Raw genomic sequence first — 18,271 nt, 5'->3', positions numbered from 1 at the left:
ATACTGTGGCGAGGCCACTCACCTGATCCACGCCTGCCCAGTCCGTCCGCCTCGCCCAATGGTGAGTACAGTCTCATTTACCCCATCAGTATCTCCCATACCTCATATCAAAGCCCAGATAACAATTAACTCACGTAATCTTTCCATCCATGTCCTGGTGGATTCCGGAGCCGCCAGCAACTTCATCTCATCTCACTTCGTAACCAAGCACCGTATTCCCATCATCCAGAATGAGACTACTTACCGTATCACTACCATTCAGGGATCACCATTGGGCGGTGGCAAAATAACTAGAAGGACACACGAGCTACAACTCGTTCTGCCCCACGGACACCGGGAACAACTGGCCCTCCTCGTACTTCCTCGCGCTACCGTTGACGTCGTCCTGGGTAGGCCGTGGCTGGCCCAACATAATCCACAAATCAACTGGAGCACAGGGGAAATCCAGGCATGGGACCCGGAATGCCAGAGTCACATTCACCGTTCACCAGTCCAGAGTTCACAGTCTGCGCCACCGCATCTTCAATTGCACTCCACCTCCATAGGAAGACCTGCCCTTTACTCCTCCTACTCCGATGTGTTCAGCAAGGAACAAGCCACCCGGTTACCACCTCATCGGCCCTGGGATTGTAGTATCGACCTGCTGCCAGGTGCCAAACTACCGCATGGGAAAATATATCCACTCTCCCGTCCTGGGCAGGTGGCGATGGAGGAATACATCCAGGAGGCTCTCGATCAGGGGTTCATCAGACCATCCACATCTCCAGCTGCATCCAGTTTTTTTTTCTTCGTCCCCAAAAAGGATGGCGGACTTCGACCATGCATCGACTATCGGGTGCTAAATGACGCCACCGTCAAGTTCGCCTACCCGTTACCACTCGTTCCGGCTGCTCTGGAGGAACTGCGCGAAGCCAAGGTGTTCACCAAACTCGACCTCCGCAGTGCCTACAACCTGATCCGTATCCGAGAGGGAGACGAGTGGAAGACTGCCTTCATCACCCCTGCTGGGCACTACGAATATCAGGTGATGCCCTATGGACTTGCTAACAGTCCATCCATCTTCCAGAGTTTCATGAACGAAATATTCCGTGATTATCTCCACCAATTCGTCATTGTCTACATAGACGATATCCTGATCTACTCCCGGAACATAGAAGAACACCAAACCCATGTCTGCCACGTTTTACAACGACTCCGAGACCATCACCTCTACCTAAAAGCTGAGAAGTGCGAGTTTCACTGCACTACTGTCTCCTTCCTCGGATACGTGATCTCTGCGGAGGGAGTTCATATGGAGTCTGCCAAGGTGGATGCTGTGGCCAACTGGGCGGAGCCCACAACGGTGAAAGAACTCCAGCGTTTCCTTGGCTTCGCCAATTTCTACCGACGCTTTATCAAGAACTACAGCCTGCACTCGGCTCCTCTAACATCCCTCCTAAAAGGAGGTCAGCGCCAGCTGCGCTGGACATCCCAAGCTCGAGAGGCCTTCGGCCATCTTAAACACCTCTTCACCTCAGCACCCATTCTTCGACATCCTGACCCGTCCAAGCCTTTCGTCGTAGAGGTTGATGCGGCCAACCACGGCATTGGAGCCGTGTTATCCCAATGGTCTGGTGAACCTTGCTCACTCCATCCGTGTGCGTACTTCTCTAGGAAACTTTCTCCTGCCGAATGCAATTATGGTATCGGAGACCGTGAGTTGTTAGCCATTAAACTCGCCCTTGAGGAGTGGCGGCACTGGCTAGAGGGAGCCCAGTTTCCATTCACTGTTGTCACCGACCACAAAAATCTCCAATATCTGCAGAACGCCAAAAGACTCAATGCTCGTCAGGCTCGTTGGTCACTCTTCTTTGCTCGCTTTAATTTTCAGATCACGTATCAGCCCGGTCACAAGAACACTAAAGCAGATGCCCTGTCCCGTATGTACTCACCAGAACCAGACACCAACGAGCCTGATTCGATTCTGCCACCCTCCGTTTTCCTCGCGCCCATCCTCTGGCAGATCGACGAGGAAATTCGAGCCGCCACCCTCGAGGAGCCTGCACCTCCGGAGGTTCCCACGGGTCTTATATACGTGCCCACAAGCCAGCGACTCCCTCTACTGGAAAGTGCGCACACGTCACCTGGCTCAGGACACCCTGGCAGCAGGCGAACCCTCTCGCTCATCCAGCAGAAGTACTGGTGGCCGAACATGGTTCGTGACGTTACCCGGTACATCCTCGGATGCTCGGTCTGCGCCGTTACCACCACACCTCGTCAACTTCCCGTAGGTAAATTACAACCACTGCCCATTCCTCGCCGACCCTGGACCCATCTAGGGGTGGATTTCGCCACTGACCTTCCCCCCTCACGGGGGTACACTACCATTCTGGTTGTTGTAGATCGTTTTTCTAAATTCTGCAAACTAATCCCTTTAAAAGGTCTTCCCACAGCGTTCGAGACCGCCGAAGCCCTCTTCACCAACGTGTTCCGGAATTATGGCACTCCAGAGGACATTGTATCGGACAGAGGTCCTCAGTTTATTTCCAGGGTCTGGCGAGCGTTTTTTTCCAGCTTCTCGGGACATCCGTCAGTTTATCTTCTGGATATCATCCACAGACCAACGGCCAGACCGAGCGGAAGATTCAAGAAATCTCACGGTACCTCCGTACTTACTGCTCTCAACACCAGGATACCTGGAGCCAGTATCTGCCGTGGGCTGAGTATGCCCAAAACTCCCTTCGCCAAACCACTACAGGCTTAACCCCTTTTCAATGTGTTTTAGGCTATCAACCACCGCTGTTTCCCTGGTCAGGAGAAGTCTCTGAGGTGCCCGCGGTAGATCACTGGTTCCAGGAGAGCGAGAGGGTGTGGGACTCAGCTCACATCCATCTCCAACGGGCAGTTCGGAGGCATACAGAGACCGCTAACCGCCGCAGATCGCCTAATCCCGTCTATCTACCTGGAGACAAGGTTTGGCTCTCCACTCGGGATATCCGCCTCCGACTGCCCTGCAAAAAGCTGAGTCCCCGCTACATAGGGCCGTTCACCATCCATTCCCAGATAAATCCCGTCACCTACCGCCTGGACCTACCACCATGCTACCGGATTTCACCCACGTTTCACGTCTCACTGTTAAAACGTCACACTGATCCGGTTTCTCCTTCCTCCACAGAACCGGAACCGCCTCCCCTCTCCAGACCAACCCGAGATCCTCGGAGACAGCATCTACCAGGTCCAAGAGATCCTCGACTCCCGGCGGCGGAACGGCCACCTGGAGTACCTCATAGATTGGGTGGGGTTCGGTCCCGAGGAGAGGTCGTGGGTACCACGCAACGACATCCTGGACCCGGCTCTCCTCGAAGAGTTCCACCGACAACACCCGGACCGCCCGGCTCCCAGAGGTCGTGGTCGTCCCCGTCGCCGCTCTAGGGTGCCTGGAGTCACCCGTGGAGGGGGGGGTAGTTTGGAATATTAAGGTCGTTCCCTCAGCCCCAGTCACCATTGCCAGTCACCATCCACTCAATCTCCCATGCACCGCCCACCGTGAACCGTCACCTGAATACTAATTACCTGCACCTGCACCAGCAATCACCATACCTTTTTAAATACTCACCTCACTCACTCACTCACCGGCTGGAATCAAGATTGCATGGACATTCTTTGTGGATCTTCTGCCTGCTCCTCGTGGACCGTAGTTGTGGCTCTGTGGAGATTCAGACACATCGATTAAGGGAAGTGACTCTTTGTTGTACTGGCTTAGCTCTGTACTTGAACTCACCAGTTGATCAGTGCTTGAAGATTCACCGTCTGTGACCACACTTACCTGCTCTGTTATAGTGCTATGCTAATAAAGCTTCACGAAAATACTTACCCGTCTTCTCCTCTCCTTGTGTGGATGTGACAGCAGATTTTCTAAATTCAGGTTTTATGCAGAATTATGATTGGAGGAATATAATAAGTGACAATATATAATATAATATAATATAATATAATACAATATAATATAATATAATATAATATAATATAATAAATGATTAACCTTAGAAATGATAAAAGTTACATTCCTATCAGAACTTCTTATGGGGGTTACATCCTCCCCCTCTGAAACAGCATGAGTCTCTTCATGTTGTTAAACAACATCGCAGTTTGAGATCATAGGGTTCCTTAATGTACCATCCTGTGTTTCCAGCAAGGTTTCAATTACTGCTTGATGAAATCCTTCCAGCAAAGTCTGTGCGAATGAGATTATAGGTTTCCCTAAGGTTGGGTAATGAAACAATCCTGGACGTTTATGGATTCTTTCAGATCTGCCGACAGAACATTCACTTGATGGTTCATTTGGAGGGATTTCAGCATTATTTTCAGGTTCCATCACTTCAGATGTTTGTTCATTAACACTAGTGTCGAGTGGACTGTGTTGTACTGGCATCTCTAGCTCAATTAGAAGTTCAGGTAAATTCTCAGTTCCTCTACTCACAGATGTCTCAAGTGAATCTCCCTCATCAACTATGTCTGAAGGGAAGTTACTCAAATATTCAGCTCCATCTTTAATTCGATTTGCACTAACCGTATCATCACATTGACTTTCGACAACATTTTTTGCAGGAAAAGGTTGTTCTTTCGTAATCGAGCGTGGGACAGGCTGGAGTGGAATTCCTTTCAGCCCATCCTTTTCAACAGACTGATTTGAGACAGTGTGATTCCTGGGTACTTCACATGATTCCACCATCCTCTCTCTAACAGGAGTTGGTGTAATGGAAATATGTTGCCAGTAATCTTCTTCATCTTCTGAATCAGGTTTGTCAGAATGAACACACTCTTGCCTCGTCCTTGGCTTCCTAGCTGTAACGATTACATTCTCTGTCTCTTCCATTTCAGCAAGAAATCCACAAGGAAGCAGGTGATCACGGTGTAACGTACGTACCGGCTCGTCAGCACTCTCAGGTTTAACGGAGTACACAGGCAGGTCTCCCATTTGTTTGGTCACAATGTAAATAGTAGATTCCTTGTTCTTTTCAGCTACTTTCTTTGCATTCTGAAATGTGCTCTAACCTGGCTTTCAGATTCTTCACGTATTGAGAATGAGAGGAAGTTTTACAATCCCTGACTGGTAACCCAAAGGCAATGTCAACTGGAAGTCTTGGCCTGTCGACCAAACATTAGTTCATACGGTGAGAACCCAGTAACCTCATTCTTTGTACAATTATAAGCATGGGTTAATGGTTTCACATAATCACGCCAGTGAGTTTTATCCTTGTCTTGCAGGGTACCCAACATACTCAAGAGGGTGCGATTGAATCGCTCTACAGGGTTTCCCCTTGGATGGTAAGGACTTGGTCACTATGGAGTCGCTCAGGAAATCCATAGTGAGTCAGGAAATGGTCCCACAGACACTTGGCAACTGTAACAGCTTTCTGATCCTTTGTTGGAACGGTCACTGCATATTTTGTAAAGTGATCTGTGATGACAAGAATATCTTTTGTGTTCCGACTTTCCGGTTCCAATGATAAAAAATCCATGCACACCAGTTCCATGGGTCTGGTGGTGCATATGTTGACAAGAGGGGCTGCCTTATTAGGTTGAGTTTTTCTTTCGGACACACCTTTCACAAGTTTTAATTTTCCTCTCAACTTCCAGAGACATTCTAGGCCAATAAAATCTGGACCTGACAAGATCGAGAGTCCGTTCAATCCCCAAATGGCCCATGTCATCATGCAGTTTCTGGAGTACCAGAGGTCGAATTACTTCAGGCAGCACTAACTGGAAAACTGTTTGGCCATCAAAGTCGAATCATTTCTCAGCCAATTATTGGAACATTGTTATGTTGTGGCAAAAAAACAAATAGCATCCAATCAGCCAGTGTAAGAGACAAGGAATCAAATTATATTTAAGGAAAGAAATTTATTTTCCTTAAAGAGGTGTGTTCACAATGTTCCAGCAGCTACCCTGAAACACAACAGACCTAAAATCACACTGAAAACAGACAGCCTTCTTATACCTGCAATCACCCCCCCACTTCTTACAAGGTTCCTTCTCTGTAAATTTCCACTTAACCCCGTAAACCAAACCTAGCTGTTTTCAGAAAAAACAATGGTCCTTCTAACCCCCTGGGCTTTATTATCTTCACATCTCTGAGGTCAACAAACCCTCTGTCTTTCCTGCACTAAAGTGTTCAAAGGCTCTTTCTGATACTGTGTGTTTGTGTGTCTTCACACCCGTGAGGTTAAAGGTCTTTATTTGTGGCTAACCCCTCTGTCTTTCCTGACTAAATTACCCACACTAAAGACTTCAAAGGCTCTTTGTTTTACTGTGTGATGTCTTTGTTGCATTCCAGGTGACATACATAGAAATACACAAGTTAAATCAAAAAAAGGAAAAATAAAAATATATAAAAACCCACCCAATGTTTAAGAAAGTAAATTAGAAAGTGTAGATTATTATTTTTTTTATTATGATTCTTCCTCTTTATCATTCTCTGATAAACGATTTGGATTAATTAACATTAGTTTTGATAACTTAAAAAAACACGCTTGTTTCTAATTCTAAGCAAACTCATACATGATTATAATTGTTTCAAGTCATTTCATAACAGTTATACTCCTCATGTCTGACTTTCGTATACCTGATCATTCTTCACATTTCTGTGTAAATGTCATCACTCTCGTCACTCTCATAATCATCACATTTGTGTTCACTATCTATCGGATAAGCGGTCAGTTTTGCTGCTTGTATGGACATCCCAGCCCTGACCAATCTCTGTACTGAGTTGGAAATACACCTCATAATGCATGGTAAGCAAAACAGAATCAGAATTCCTATCACTAAAATTGGCAAAACAGTTTGAATTATCCAGTACATCCATCCTCCCCACAAAGACATAACCCACCCGGCCCACAGGTTGTCAGTACGCTCGGGTTCTCTTACGGCCTATCTCATGTGTTCAATTATAAGCATAAAATTATCAAACAAATAGTCACTGATATCAAATTCAAAATGAATGCAGTCTCACAAAGTCCACACATTCCTGGCAGTCTGAATGGAAACCACGGTCTTAAACGATCCATCTTGTCTAGTGATTGGAGCTCTTTGTAATGATCAGTGTCTCTGGTTGTGGCTGCATAAATAGCTTTACTCTGCACACCAGCCTTATCACTCCTCCTGAGTGACCTTGCTCTTGTGCTTGGTGTTTGGGCTCGATCTTGGGGCTTATTGTTGAACTTGTTGTTGTTGTTGCTGAGGTTCCTCCTCCTGTTGCCCTTCCAATATGGGCGGATCTCTTCTGCAGTGGCTGGCGTACACCCACGTAGCTCTTTCTCCGACCTTCACCCCTGTGTGTGTTATCAGCAAAAACTTGGAGTGGCCCTCGCCACCGTTTCGCCCTCCAGTTCTTCCTCCTCAGGTCACTCCTCAGGTCACGAATTACCACGTAATCCCCCTGGCCTGATCTTATGCAGAAACATCTCAGCAACCTTCCTCTGGGCAGCTTTCACCTGCACAGAAATGTTAGATAACAGACAAAACAATTCTTTGCAGTAATTCAACATTTCATTTTCACACACATCCGTTGATGGAAGCCTGAGTTTTCCCCCCTCTATTCCCACGAATTGTGGTCTACCAAAGAGAATTTCGAATGGGCTCAAATTTGTTTTGACTCTCTTTCTCATTCTCATGTACATTAACACGGTTGGGAGTGCTTTCACCCATGAGAGTCCAGTTTCCTCACAACATTTTGCCAATTTGTTCTTTATTGTCTGATTTTCTCGTTCAATAGCGCCTCCGCTGGCGGCATGATAGGCACTGGCGCAATGTGTTAGGCGCAATGTCCATTTTCTCATATCTGAGCAAACACATTTGACCCACCTGTTTTATAGCCTCATTGACCAAATCAACCATCACTAAACAATATTTCTGTTTCCCACAAGGGGGTTAAAATGGCCCTTCGGCCCTTCTGGGGCTGGTTGGGATACCAGCTGCGTTTTGACGCCCCGTGCCACATTGTGTGTATTACAGATAACACATCTTTTGCAAAAATTCTCAGCGAATATTGTGAAACCTTTGGTAAACCACAATTCTTTCATCTGTGCAATCATTTCCCCTTTTGATACATGGTCTAACCCATGTGTCAACTTAGAATAATGTTAAAATAAATGTTTGGGTAAACAGGGCGTTCCAACAACGGATCTCCAGACGCCATCAACAAGGCTGCAGCCTGATGCCTTCCAGTTGTTTTTCTCAGCTCCTGTGGAAAAAGACTGCATGCTCTGTAAACAAGGAGAAATGTCAAGATTAATGTCAACTTGTGCACAAGTGGACTTGTGCTTTCGCAGCCATATCAGCTCTGGCATTTCCTGTTGAAATGAAACTTTTATCATTAGTATGCGCTGCGCACTTACAAATTGCAATTTTGTCTGGCAACAGAATAGCCTCGAGCAGGTCCGATACCAGAGGCGCGTTTAGTATCGCCCTCCCATCTGATTTTTTAGAATTTTCTGTGCTTCCACAAAGCACCAAAGTCATGCGTGACCCCGAAAGCGTATCGTGAGTCTGTGTATATCGTCACACATTTATCTGCCATCAATTTACACGCTTTGGTCAATGCGACCAGTTCCGCTGCCTGCGCAGAATAGTGTAATGGTAATTTGTCAGACTTCAGAGTTTCAAATTCAGTCGTTATAGCATAACCCACTTTATTCTGCCCTGTCTGTGGATCTTTCGAGGCAGACCCATCCACAAACAGGACATTGTCACAATTATCAAGCGGTATGTCTAAAAGGTCTGGACGTGGTGTGCACACCTGTTCGAGCGCTGACAGACAACAGTGATGTTCCTCGCCATCCTCCTGTGTGGGCAGAAGGGTGGCAGGATTCAAGGTTGTGCATCGTTTTACAGTTATGTTTGGCATGTCCAACAAAATCGTATGATACCTCAGCCATCGGGCTTTAGACAAATGTGACGTTCTCTGCTCTTGCAAAATCATGGAGACTGCATGTGGAACCATTAAAGTCAAATCAGAGTAGCCTACAAATTCTCTCGAGGCCATCACAGCCAGCTCAGCTGCTGCCACTGCTCTCAGGCAGTGTGGAAGTCCTGCAGCTACAGCATCAAGTTTTGTTGAGAAATATGCCACAGGTCGCAGTCTGTCACCATGAGTCTGCAAGAGAACAGAAGACATAAAACCATTCTTTTCATCGACCATCTGTACAAACGGGCGGTTTATGACAGGAAGGCCTAACGTTGGAGCCATAGTCAATTGCACTTTCATGTTATCAAATGCTTCCACATCCTCGCTTTTCCAAACAAGTCTGTCACATGACCTTAGCCCTTTCCCTGTCGTTAGGGCTCGTAAAGGCTGCTCAAAAATGGCATAATTAGGAATGAATGTTCTGCAGTAAGCACACATTCCCAAGAATGACAGCATCTGTTTTTTTGTAACTGGTTTTGGCACCTCTTTTATGGCCCGCACCTGTTTTCTCAGACAGTGCTTTGCTATTTGGTTTGATAACATGCCCCAGGAAGGTTACTTCCTGTTTCACAAACTGCTGATTTGAAAGACTGACCTTGTGTCCCCCCTGCTCAAGATGCTTCAGGAGAGTCACAGTGTTGACAATGCATGTAGTTTTATCTTTGGCACAGATTAATAAACCATCAACGTCAATTGTTATTCATTCAAACTCGCAGAGAGCACACACACATTCTCTGTCCAGAAAATCTTGTCAAATTTCACACTTTCATTCTCCACACCACTAAACCAAGTTTCTTCATACTCATGAGTCTCGCTCAACTACGACATGTGACGTGCAATGCATTTTATCAGGCGTCATAAACTCTGTGTTGATTGGTGTTGTTCGATCCTTAGTCAATTTCAAAATCATCTCTGCTCAATCAACATCTTTTATCTGCCATTCGTAAGCCCACTGCGGCTCAAATTTAGAACATGTAATTTGTGGTGCTTCCTCAATGCTAATTCCATAGGAATCAGCACTGAGGATCAAATTTAATTCACACATTAAATCTCTGGCCATTAGAGGCGCGGGACATTTGGGCGACCAGAGAAACTTGTGTTTCAGAGTTCGGCCCCCATCCGTCTCACACTCTAATGGTTCTGTGAATTGTTCAGAGATCAAATGGCCTGAAGCCTAAGTGCTTTCATACACTTTTCCTGTCATTTTCGGCACACATGGCAAGTCACATCGTCGTAAAGTGCTCTGGCACGCTCCGGAATCGACTAAAAAGTTAATTACTACTACCTTAACTATCATTGGGTATCTTGGCATTTGAGAAAACCCAGTGCTTTTGTACAGTTTTAAACATTCATCAGAAACACTGCTCAAAATTTCATCATTCACAACATTGCTCAAAACACACAAAGATTTGCAAGCAGATTCTTCATTGCAGATACCAGAAAGTAAATTAGTTTATGTGTTTGTGCGTATTTTGCGTGTTAGAAATAAATGTTCACTTCCTTTTCTTGTAGTCAGCCACTGACCTCCTCGAACTGGACCATCTACGTCCTGCTCTCAGTCTCTTTCGTTTCAATCAGACCTTACATTCGGGCACTCACTGCTCCAGTGCCCGTCTCTCCTGCACACTCTGCATTTGGTACAGTCTCTGAGCGCATGGTCGTTCGTAGCACACACATAGCACCACGATTGTGAGTGGTTTTCTGTCTTTCTTTTCCTGCAGCTGGTCTTCGGCGTGTATAGCGTGCATCAGGGCTGAAGTTAAGCGCCCGTTCTTCCACTCCACGTAACTTGCCTTTGCTCCCCTTGGAAGTTCTGGTCTCAGTCCTTTCAGAAAATAACCCAATAGAAGGCTTTCCCACGTACTTGGTTTGTTCCCTCTGTCCGTACTCCGTAGGCTCTGTCAAGCCGCTGTGTCTTTCGGAGCTGTGACGCTGATCTTTCCACTTTTAATCGTCTTTGCTCTTGTCACTCTCGGCCTGCTGGTGCTCGGTCTTTCTGAATCAGTTGTGTTGGGAACCATTTCAGACGCGTCCCCGAAAACTTCCTGTTCTTTGGTTCTTCGTCGTCTCCCTTTCTTCTTCGCTGTCTGTGGCAGCGGGCGCTGAGGATTTTACCGGTATTGGTGTTTGTTGCATGTGCACTGCTGCGTCTGCCGCTGCTCGCGCTTCTCTCGCTTCTGCTTCTTCTCGTGCTGTCGCTTGTGCTGCATTTTGTGCTGGTCTTTGGAACGGAGAGCAGTCGAGATCGTGGTCCAGTTTCAGGGCTGTCAGCTCTGCCACGGGGTAGTGATGTTTATAAGCCGGCGGTGCTGACCCGTTCTCGGGTGCATATTGGAAAACACAAACACACTTTTCATTAGTAGCATTCTGCTCCGGTGGAGCGGTTTTCTCACACACATTCTCTTTATTTTTTTTTTTCATTCATTTCATCCCTACATGCCAATTCTTTCTGCATTTGCTAACGTTCTCGTCTTTCAGCCTCTTCTAACCATGGAGTGGTTTTCTCACACACATTCTTTCTTTTTTTTTTTTTTTCATTTCATCCCTACATGCCAATTCTTTCTGCATTTGCTAACGTTCTCTTCTTTCAGCCTCTTCTAACCAACAACCTATAGTCTGCTCACATCCTTTACACACGTGACGAACACACATACAACAACCAATCTGTTTTTTTTTTTTTTTCTTCTTCTTCTTTCATTGTTCTTTTCAACTGACTCTCTCAACATTCAGTCTTACTTTACTCAATGTCCCTTCTTTGGGAAAATCATGATATTTGATCAGCTTTTCTATGTTTAGCATACACTTATGCCCATAATTCTTGTTCATTTGACCGAAAACTGGTGTATAAAAATTTTTCTAGCTTAGGCCTACTGTTTAGTGATCCCATATTGGCTGACTTCTATCTCTTCTGGATTTTCCTTCGACGCACGTCTAATAATCTGTTAAACATCTTAAACAAAAAGATCCGATTTTGTCACCTCAAATCGGCAAGGTTAGCAAAAATGCTCTGTAATTACGGCTTACTCAAAATCTTCCCGTGAGTGCTTTCCAGCGCTCGATTGATTCTAGTTTACCTAATCAGCCTGTGGCTCTTCCGTCCACCTACGAGCTAGTTTTCGATATGATATTGACTTGAATTCCTCAGGTTACAACTCACTCCTCGCAAAAACCTTCTCTGCTCGCACCAAAGCGATGGTCAGCCACTATGGTTCACTCACAGTCATATCGAATTACACCACACAAAATAATTTACAGTCTCTTACCTGAGATGCTTTTACTGCCACCTGGTTCTTTCTGATCTCAGCCGAGTCACTCTGGCCCTGAAAGCAGTTTTGGCTCTTCTCTCTCAATTTTCGAGGTAAGACCAGAGCCTGGTGCTCTGAGATGATCACTTCGTCAAATCCGCTCAGGACCAGAAGAAACTGCCGTGAGATCCCGTCCTCGTCGCCAAATTGTTGTGGCAAAAACAATTATTAACAAATAGCATCACAGTGTAAGAGACAAGGAATCAAATTATATTTAAGGAAAGAAGTTTATTTTCCTTAAAGAGGTGTGTTCACAATGTTTCAGCAGCTACCCTGAAACACAACAGACCTAAAATCACACTGAAAACAGACAGCCTTCTTATACTGCAATCACCCCCCACTTCTTACAAGGTTCCTTCTCTGTAAATTTCCACTTAACCCCGTAAACCAAACCTAGCTGTTTTCAGAAAAAACAATGGTCCTTCTAACCCCCTGGGCTTTATTATCTTCACATCTGTGAGGTCAACAAACCCTCTGTCTTTCCTGCACTAAAGTGTTCAAAGGCTCTTTCTGATACTGTGTGTTTGTGTGCCTTCACACCCGTGAGGTTAAAGGTCTTTATTTGTGGCTAACCCCTCTGTCTTTCCTGACTAAATTACCCACACTAAAGACTTCAAAGGCTCTTTGTTTTACTGTGTGATGTCTTTGTTGCATTCCAGGTGACATACATAGAAATACACAAGTTAAATCAAAAGGAAAAATAAAAATATATAAAAACCCACCCAATGTTTAAGAAAGTAAATAAGAAAGAGTAAAATATAAATTTTTCTACAACATTACCTTTTAAGCTGGTAGATGTTCTTTTTTCAGACTCTAGGAGCTCTATAACTTGACTAATGATAGGATCCTCTCTTTGCAGCTTCCTGAGATCTGCTTGACTATACTTTTGCAGAAGTGAAACACCACACTCAATGTCCTGTTCCTCAAAACTAGCTGGGACCGCTGATGACTGCATTGATAAGGATTCAACATAGCCAAGGTAAGAATCTTGCTCACAGTTTTGGCTAACAAAATGCTTTTGACATGTTGCTTCAACTGTCTCTTTAACAATTTCTCTCAGTGGACTAGATGACGTCAAGAGATGCGAGGTAAATTGCTGGATTTGTTGACTCTCACTTTCCGATATACCATTGTCCTCCAACACATCATGAGATCTTCTGGATAAACCATCAGCATCCATGTTGTGTTTGCCTGCCCTGTACTTGATGTTAAAAGTAAAAGTTGACAAAGCAGCTAACCAGCGATAGCTGGCAGCGTCCAACTTGGCTGTTGTGAGTAGGTAAGTCAGTGGATTATTATCGGTGACTACTGTAAGCTGACTCTCATACAGATAGTCATGAAACTTTTCCACAATAGCCCATTTAAGGGCTAAAAATTCAAGCTTATGGGCTGGGTACGTTGATTCGCTGCGACTTAACCCTCTGCTTGCATAAGCAATTACACGGGTTTGGCCATCCTGCTCCTGGTACAATGCTGCGCCCAACCCAGTAGTGTTAGCATCTGTGTGCAGAGTGTAAGGTAACTTGGAGTCAGCAAAGCCAAGAATGGGAGCAGAAGTTAACCTGTCAATAATGGTCTTAAACGCTTCCTGACACTCTTGGCTCCAACGCTCATTAAAAGGCTCTTTGGTATTAAAGTACTGGCCACCAGTAGCTACCTTAATCCCCTTGCGCTGAGGCGGGTAACCAGCCGTGAGGTTGGTCAGTGGTTTGACGATCTTTGAATAGTCTTTAATGAAACGTCTGTAATATCCTGAAAATCCAAGGAAAGACTTTAGTTCCTTTAAATTTTGGGGTCTCGGCCAGGTCTTTAGTGCTCTAATTTTTTCAGGATCTGTTTTAACACCTTCTCTTGACACAATGTGTCCCAGGTAACGTACCTCAGTCTGAAAGAATTTACATTTGTCAAGAGACAATTTCAGTCCATACTCTCTGAGACGTCCTAACACATTGACGAGCCTACTTTCATGCTCTTCCAATGTGTCAGAATAAACGATTAAATCGTCCAAGAAAACGAGAACTTCTTTCAAATGAATGTCTCCCATACATCTTTCCATAAGGCGTTGGAAAGTGCTGGGAGCATTTGTAATGCCTTGAGGCATCCGATTAAACTCCCAAAAACCTAATGGGCAAGTGAAGGCTGTTTTGGACTTATCTTCCTCTTCCATTTCTACCTGGTAATATCCGGACTTCAAATCCATCACAGAAAACCACTGTGATCCTGCAAGTGCTGAGACTGACTCCTCCAAATTTGGAAGTGCATATGCATCCCGGATCGTTTGCATATTTAGTTTCCTATAATCCACGCAGAGGCGTACATCTCCATTCTTTTTCCGTACGACAACTATTGGTGATGTGAAGGAAGACTCAGATTCCCGTATTATACCAGCATTAAGAAGAGTTTGCAAATGTTTTTTCACTGCCTCAAAATCTCTGGGATGAATGGGACGTGACCTTTGTTTAAACGGTGTCTCATCCTTTAATCTAATATGATGCTTTATTTTTGTGGCATGACCAAAGTCAAGATCATGCTGAGAGAAAACATCACAGAATGAATTCAGTTTTTGCACTATATGTTCTCGCCAATCAGATGATAATGGAGACTGCCCAAAGTCAAACTGTAATTTAGGATCAGAAGTACTCTGTTGCTGACTAGAAGAACTATCTGCAGCCAGCTTCTCCTCACTCATGCAAGGATTTGGAATGAGCTTGTGTGGAATGCTGGGTTCAGCCAAAATACAGTTACTGGGAAGGAGAATGTCGTGATCAGTTTCATTCCTCAAGGAGACTGGTACTTTGAAGGGACTGCTACATGGTAAGGTAATGAGACAGTTTTCCACAAACACTCCACCAGGAAGAACAGATTCTGATGGCTGTTCAAGTAAAGCCCAGGTCTCATTTCCCACCAATGATGACTGTACCATGTACCCTTCAAATAAAATATTTTGCCCCGCAGGCAGGACTTCATTTGTTCTTCCCTTTAGCTTCACTAGGCCCAGCTTACCACTTACAACCTGCTTCTGCCTCTTATTCAATACTCTCCAGACTTGATTATAACCATACAAAGAGGAACCACATTGCATGTTTGGCTGGTTGCTGCACAGTTCATATATGGCATCCAGAGTGTTAGTGCCAATCAACAGCGGAACTTCACTGCTAGAACTAACATCTGGAACAACCAAAGCAAGGGTATGTATTTCAGGTTCTGAATATATGAATTCTTTGGGAAACTTAATGCAGACCTCAACGTACCCCAAATAGGGCACTAGCTGACCATTGGCTCCCTCGACTGCAAGCAATTGGCTAATAGGATGTATGGGTTGGTCAAAGAGATTGGTGTTATAGAATGACTGTGCAACCGTTGTAACCTGTGAGCCCGTATCCAGTAGACAGTTGTAGTCTTTCCCAAATACTTGAACAACTGCAGTGCATTTTTCTCCAATAAGCTGTCTTGGCAACTTTTTGCTCTGTGGAACAGTATGCGTCATTAAGGTGCATCCCTGTGGATTTTTGGATGTGGGACATGAATTAAGCATGGACTCTGTGTGTCCCGCAACAGGGCCCTCATCTAGTTTAAATCCTGCCGTCTTAGGTTACCATTCTGGATGTCCCAAGCATGCTGCTTCCCTCTAAGCTCTTTCCTTTTAGCCTGCACTAGATTGGGGTTTGGAGCATTACTGCAAGAGGAAGCAACGTGGCCATCTTCCCCGCACCTAAAACAATACCAAGGTTTAGGTTTTGGAGTGGAGACATGAAGGTCTTACAACAGATTTGTGCCTGGTTTGTTATCAGCTGGCTTTGATTTGTCTTGCTTTGGAACATTTGTCCGTGCCCCTTTCTCATCACGAAGACTCAAAAGTTTTGCAACCTGTGTTTGCAGTTTTGCAATCTGTTTCTGCAAAGGCTGCACAGCCTCTGAAGGAATATAGTCACTGTCAACTGATAAATCGTAACTTGTCAGACACGGGTTACAAGCAGCCTGTACATTTGGCTGGGTCTTTGCTCTTGTAACCCCAAGGTGCTGTCTCATGCGGTTACACTTAGCTGCCTGTCTACCCTCTTCAGTGCGCAGCAGAAGTAAGAACTCTGAAAAGGTTGGGGGATTTTGTTTCCGGTGTTCAAGCTGAAGGTTTGAAATCAGGGAGTTATTCCAACACCCTCTGCAGAATTGTCTCAAAAGCTGTCTATCCGTCTCAGCAACAGTAAGACCCTTGCTTCTTATAACAGAAATCAATGCTGTGTTAAGACGATGGAGATAATCAGATGGCTTCTCTCCAGCATTCTGATTGAGATTGAGAAATGCAGCGAAAAGCTCATCTCCATCCCCAACAGCAGCAAAAGCTGAATCAAGAAGGTCAAGATAAGCTTTGGATGGGGCTGAGGGCCCTAAGGACTTGATTAAGTTAGAAGCTGGAGGGGAAAGACTCTCGATGATCTTCCTGACTACTTGTGCATCACTAATCATAGGGTCGTTCAAGTAAAGGACTGACTGTTCCCCGCCAGGTATCATAATCAACTTCAAAATTTTGGTGAGGCACTCTGCCAGAAAACGGTTTCAACTTTAAAGGTGCATGAAGTTGTGAAGCTAACTCCTGGTGTAGTAAGCTGGCTAGTTGAGAGCATCACAGGAGCACTGTTAACTTTTAAAGTGGGACAACTCTCAGAGACCTCAGTATGTTTGGGTGTATGAACCCCTGAGCCCTCCAAAGGTCTACATGAATCTCCCTGGAGACCATCATGGGTCGATTCTGCTGATTCACAAGGTAGAGAAGACTTTCCTGGGTTTAAAGGTAAGTCAGGATCCTCAAGCACAGGCTGGTCTGTAACTGAATCATTGATTCTGCTGTGTTCATCCTGAAGAATATCTTCAAAGTGTTTTCCACTCAACTTTGCTAGTTGTTTAAGCTCAGACAGGTAGGCTTTAGTTGTGTTGGTGCCACAGGTTTCAGTGTACACACTTGCAAGACTCTGGATGTGATGAACTATTTCAGGATCTCCATGACAAGATCTGTGTTGAGGTAAAGGAAGAGACTCTAAAGATGCCATGGCAGAACCATGTTCAAATTCAACTACTGTCTTTCCACAGTATGAGGACTGAGCATCAGTTATTGCTACAATTCGAGAGATGCTTCCATACTTATTCAAAAACTCAAAAATTTCCTCATCAACAGGGGTGTTTGATAACCCACTAATCAAAACACAATTGGGAACTTTCAGATTTTCTTTGAGTACTACATCCATGCTCTTTACAAACAATTAATTATATCAAGATCCATACAAGAAGAAACAAAATCTAGTAATAAGGATTACGTGAAATCCAATAGGACTCCTGGCTGGGCTCGCCAAGTTTTACTGTGTAACCCTGGTATGGTAAGTACACATTAGGTTCGGTTGAATAATAATATAGTATAGTCTGTAAACCCAAAATCAAAAACAACAATAAATGAAATGAAATCAGAAACCACAATAACTTGTATACAGAATGATAACTTGTATTATTTAAACAACAATAAAATAAAATTACAATGACAACAAGTGTGTGTGTGCGTTATCAGTGTACGTGTATTACTTGATGAATTAAGGATCACCAGTTCTGTCCATTCAGTTCACGTTGCTGAGCTCAGATTAGTGTTCAAATTCACAGGAAGTAAAGTTCCTTTAGGTTCAATATCAAGCAAAGTTCTAGAAGGAGAGATCCATTGGTTGTAATTGTACAGTCCTACCAAAGTGCTGGATTCAAAGGCACTCCGCACAAATCAATTGAAGATCACCAAATTCAATCTGGGTGGCTCGCCATCTTCTATCCAGAAGAGAGAATTCAAGGGAAAAACCAAAAACCTGGCCGAGATTCAATGAATGTTTTTTCATTACCAAAAAAACAACAAAAATGCAGATAACAATTCTTCTGCACCTCTTTCTGGTGCATATGCTCCTTTTCGACTCTTTTAACCAATTACAATGACAATTTCGCCAAGTTTAGGCAGCTTAATTGTTCATGGCTCATAATCTTTGTCTCAATCTCC

General features: G+C 44.6%; 1 long non-coding RNA gene across 1 annotated transcript; it reads right to left on the bottom strand.

Annotated features, from left to right (window-relative positions):
* Window positions 1-6,452: 6,452 nt before the first annotated feature.
* LOC122145596 lies at window positions 6,453-13,029 on the bottom strand. The gene is made up of 2 exons (XR_006160416.1): window positions 12,208-13,029; window positions 6,453-7,472 (listed from the first exon to the last, which is right to left on the bottom strand). It is a non-coding gene; the product is annotated as an uncharacterized LOC122145596 (long non-coding RNA).
* Window positions 13,030-18,271: the final 5,242 nt, after the last annotated feature.

The sequence above is a fragment of the Cyprinus carpio genome, chromosome A7 (genome assembly GCF_018340385.1).
Source record: "Cyprinus carpio isolate SPL01 chromosome A7, ASM1834038v1, whole genome shotgun sequence".
NCBI classification, from domain to species: domain Eukaryota; kingdom Metazoa; phylum Chordata; class Actinopteri; order Cypriniformes; family Cyprinidae; genus Cyprinus; species Cyprinus carpio.
Note: the sequence above shows the minus strand (reverse complement) of the source record. Positions and strands in the feature narration are given on the sequence as shown.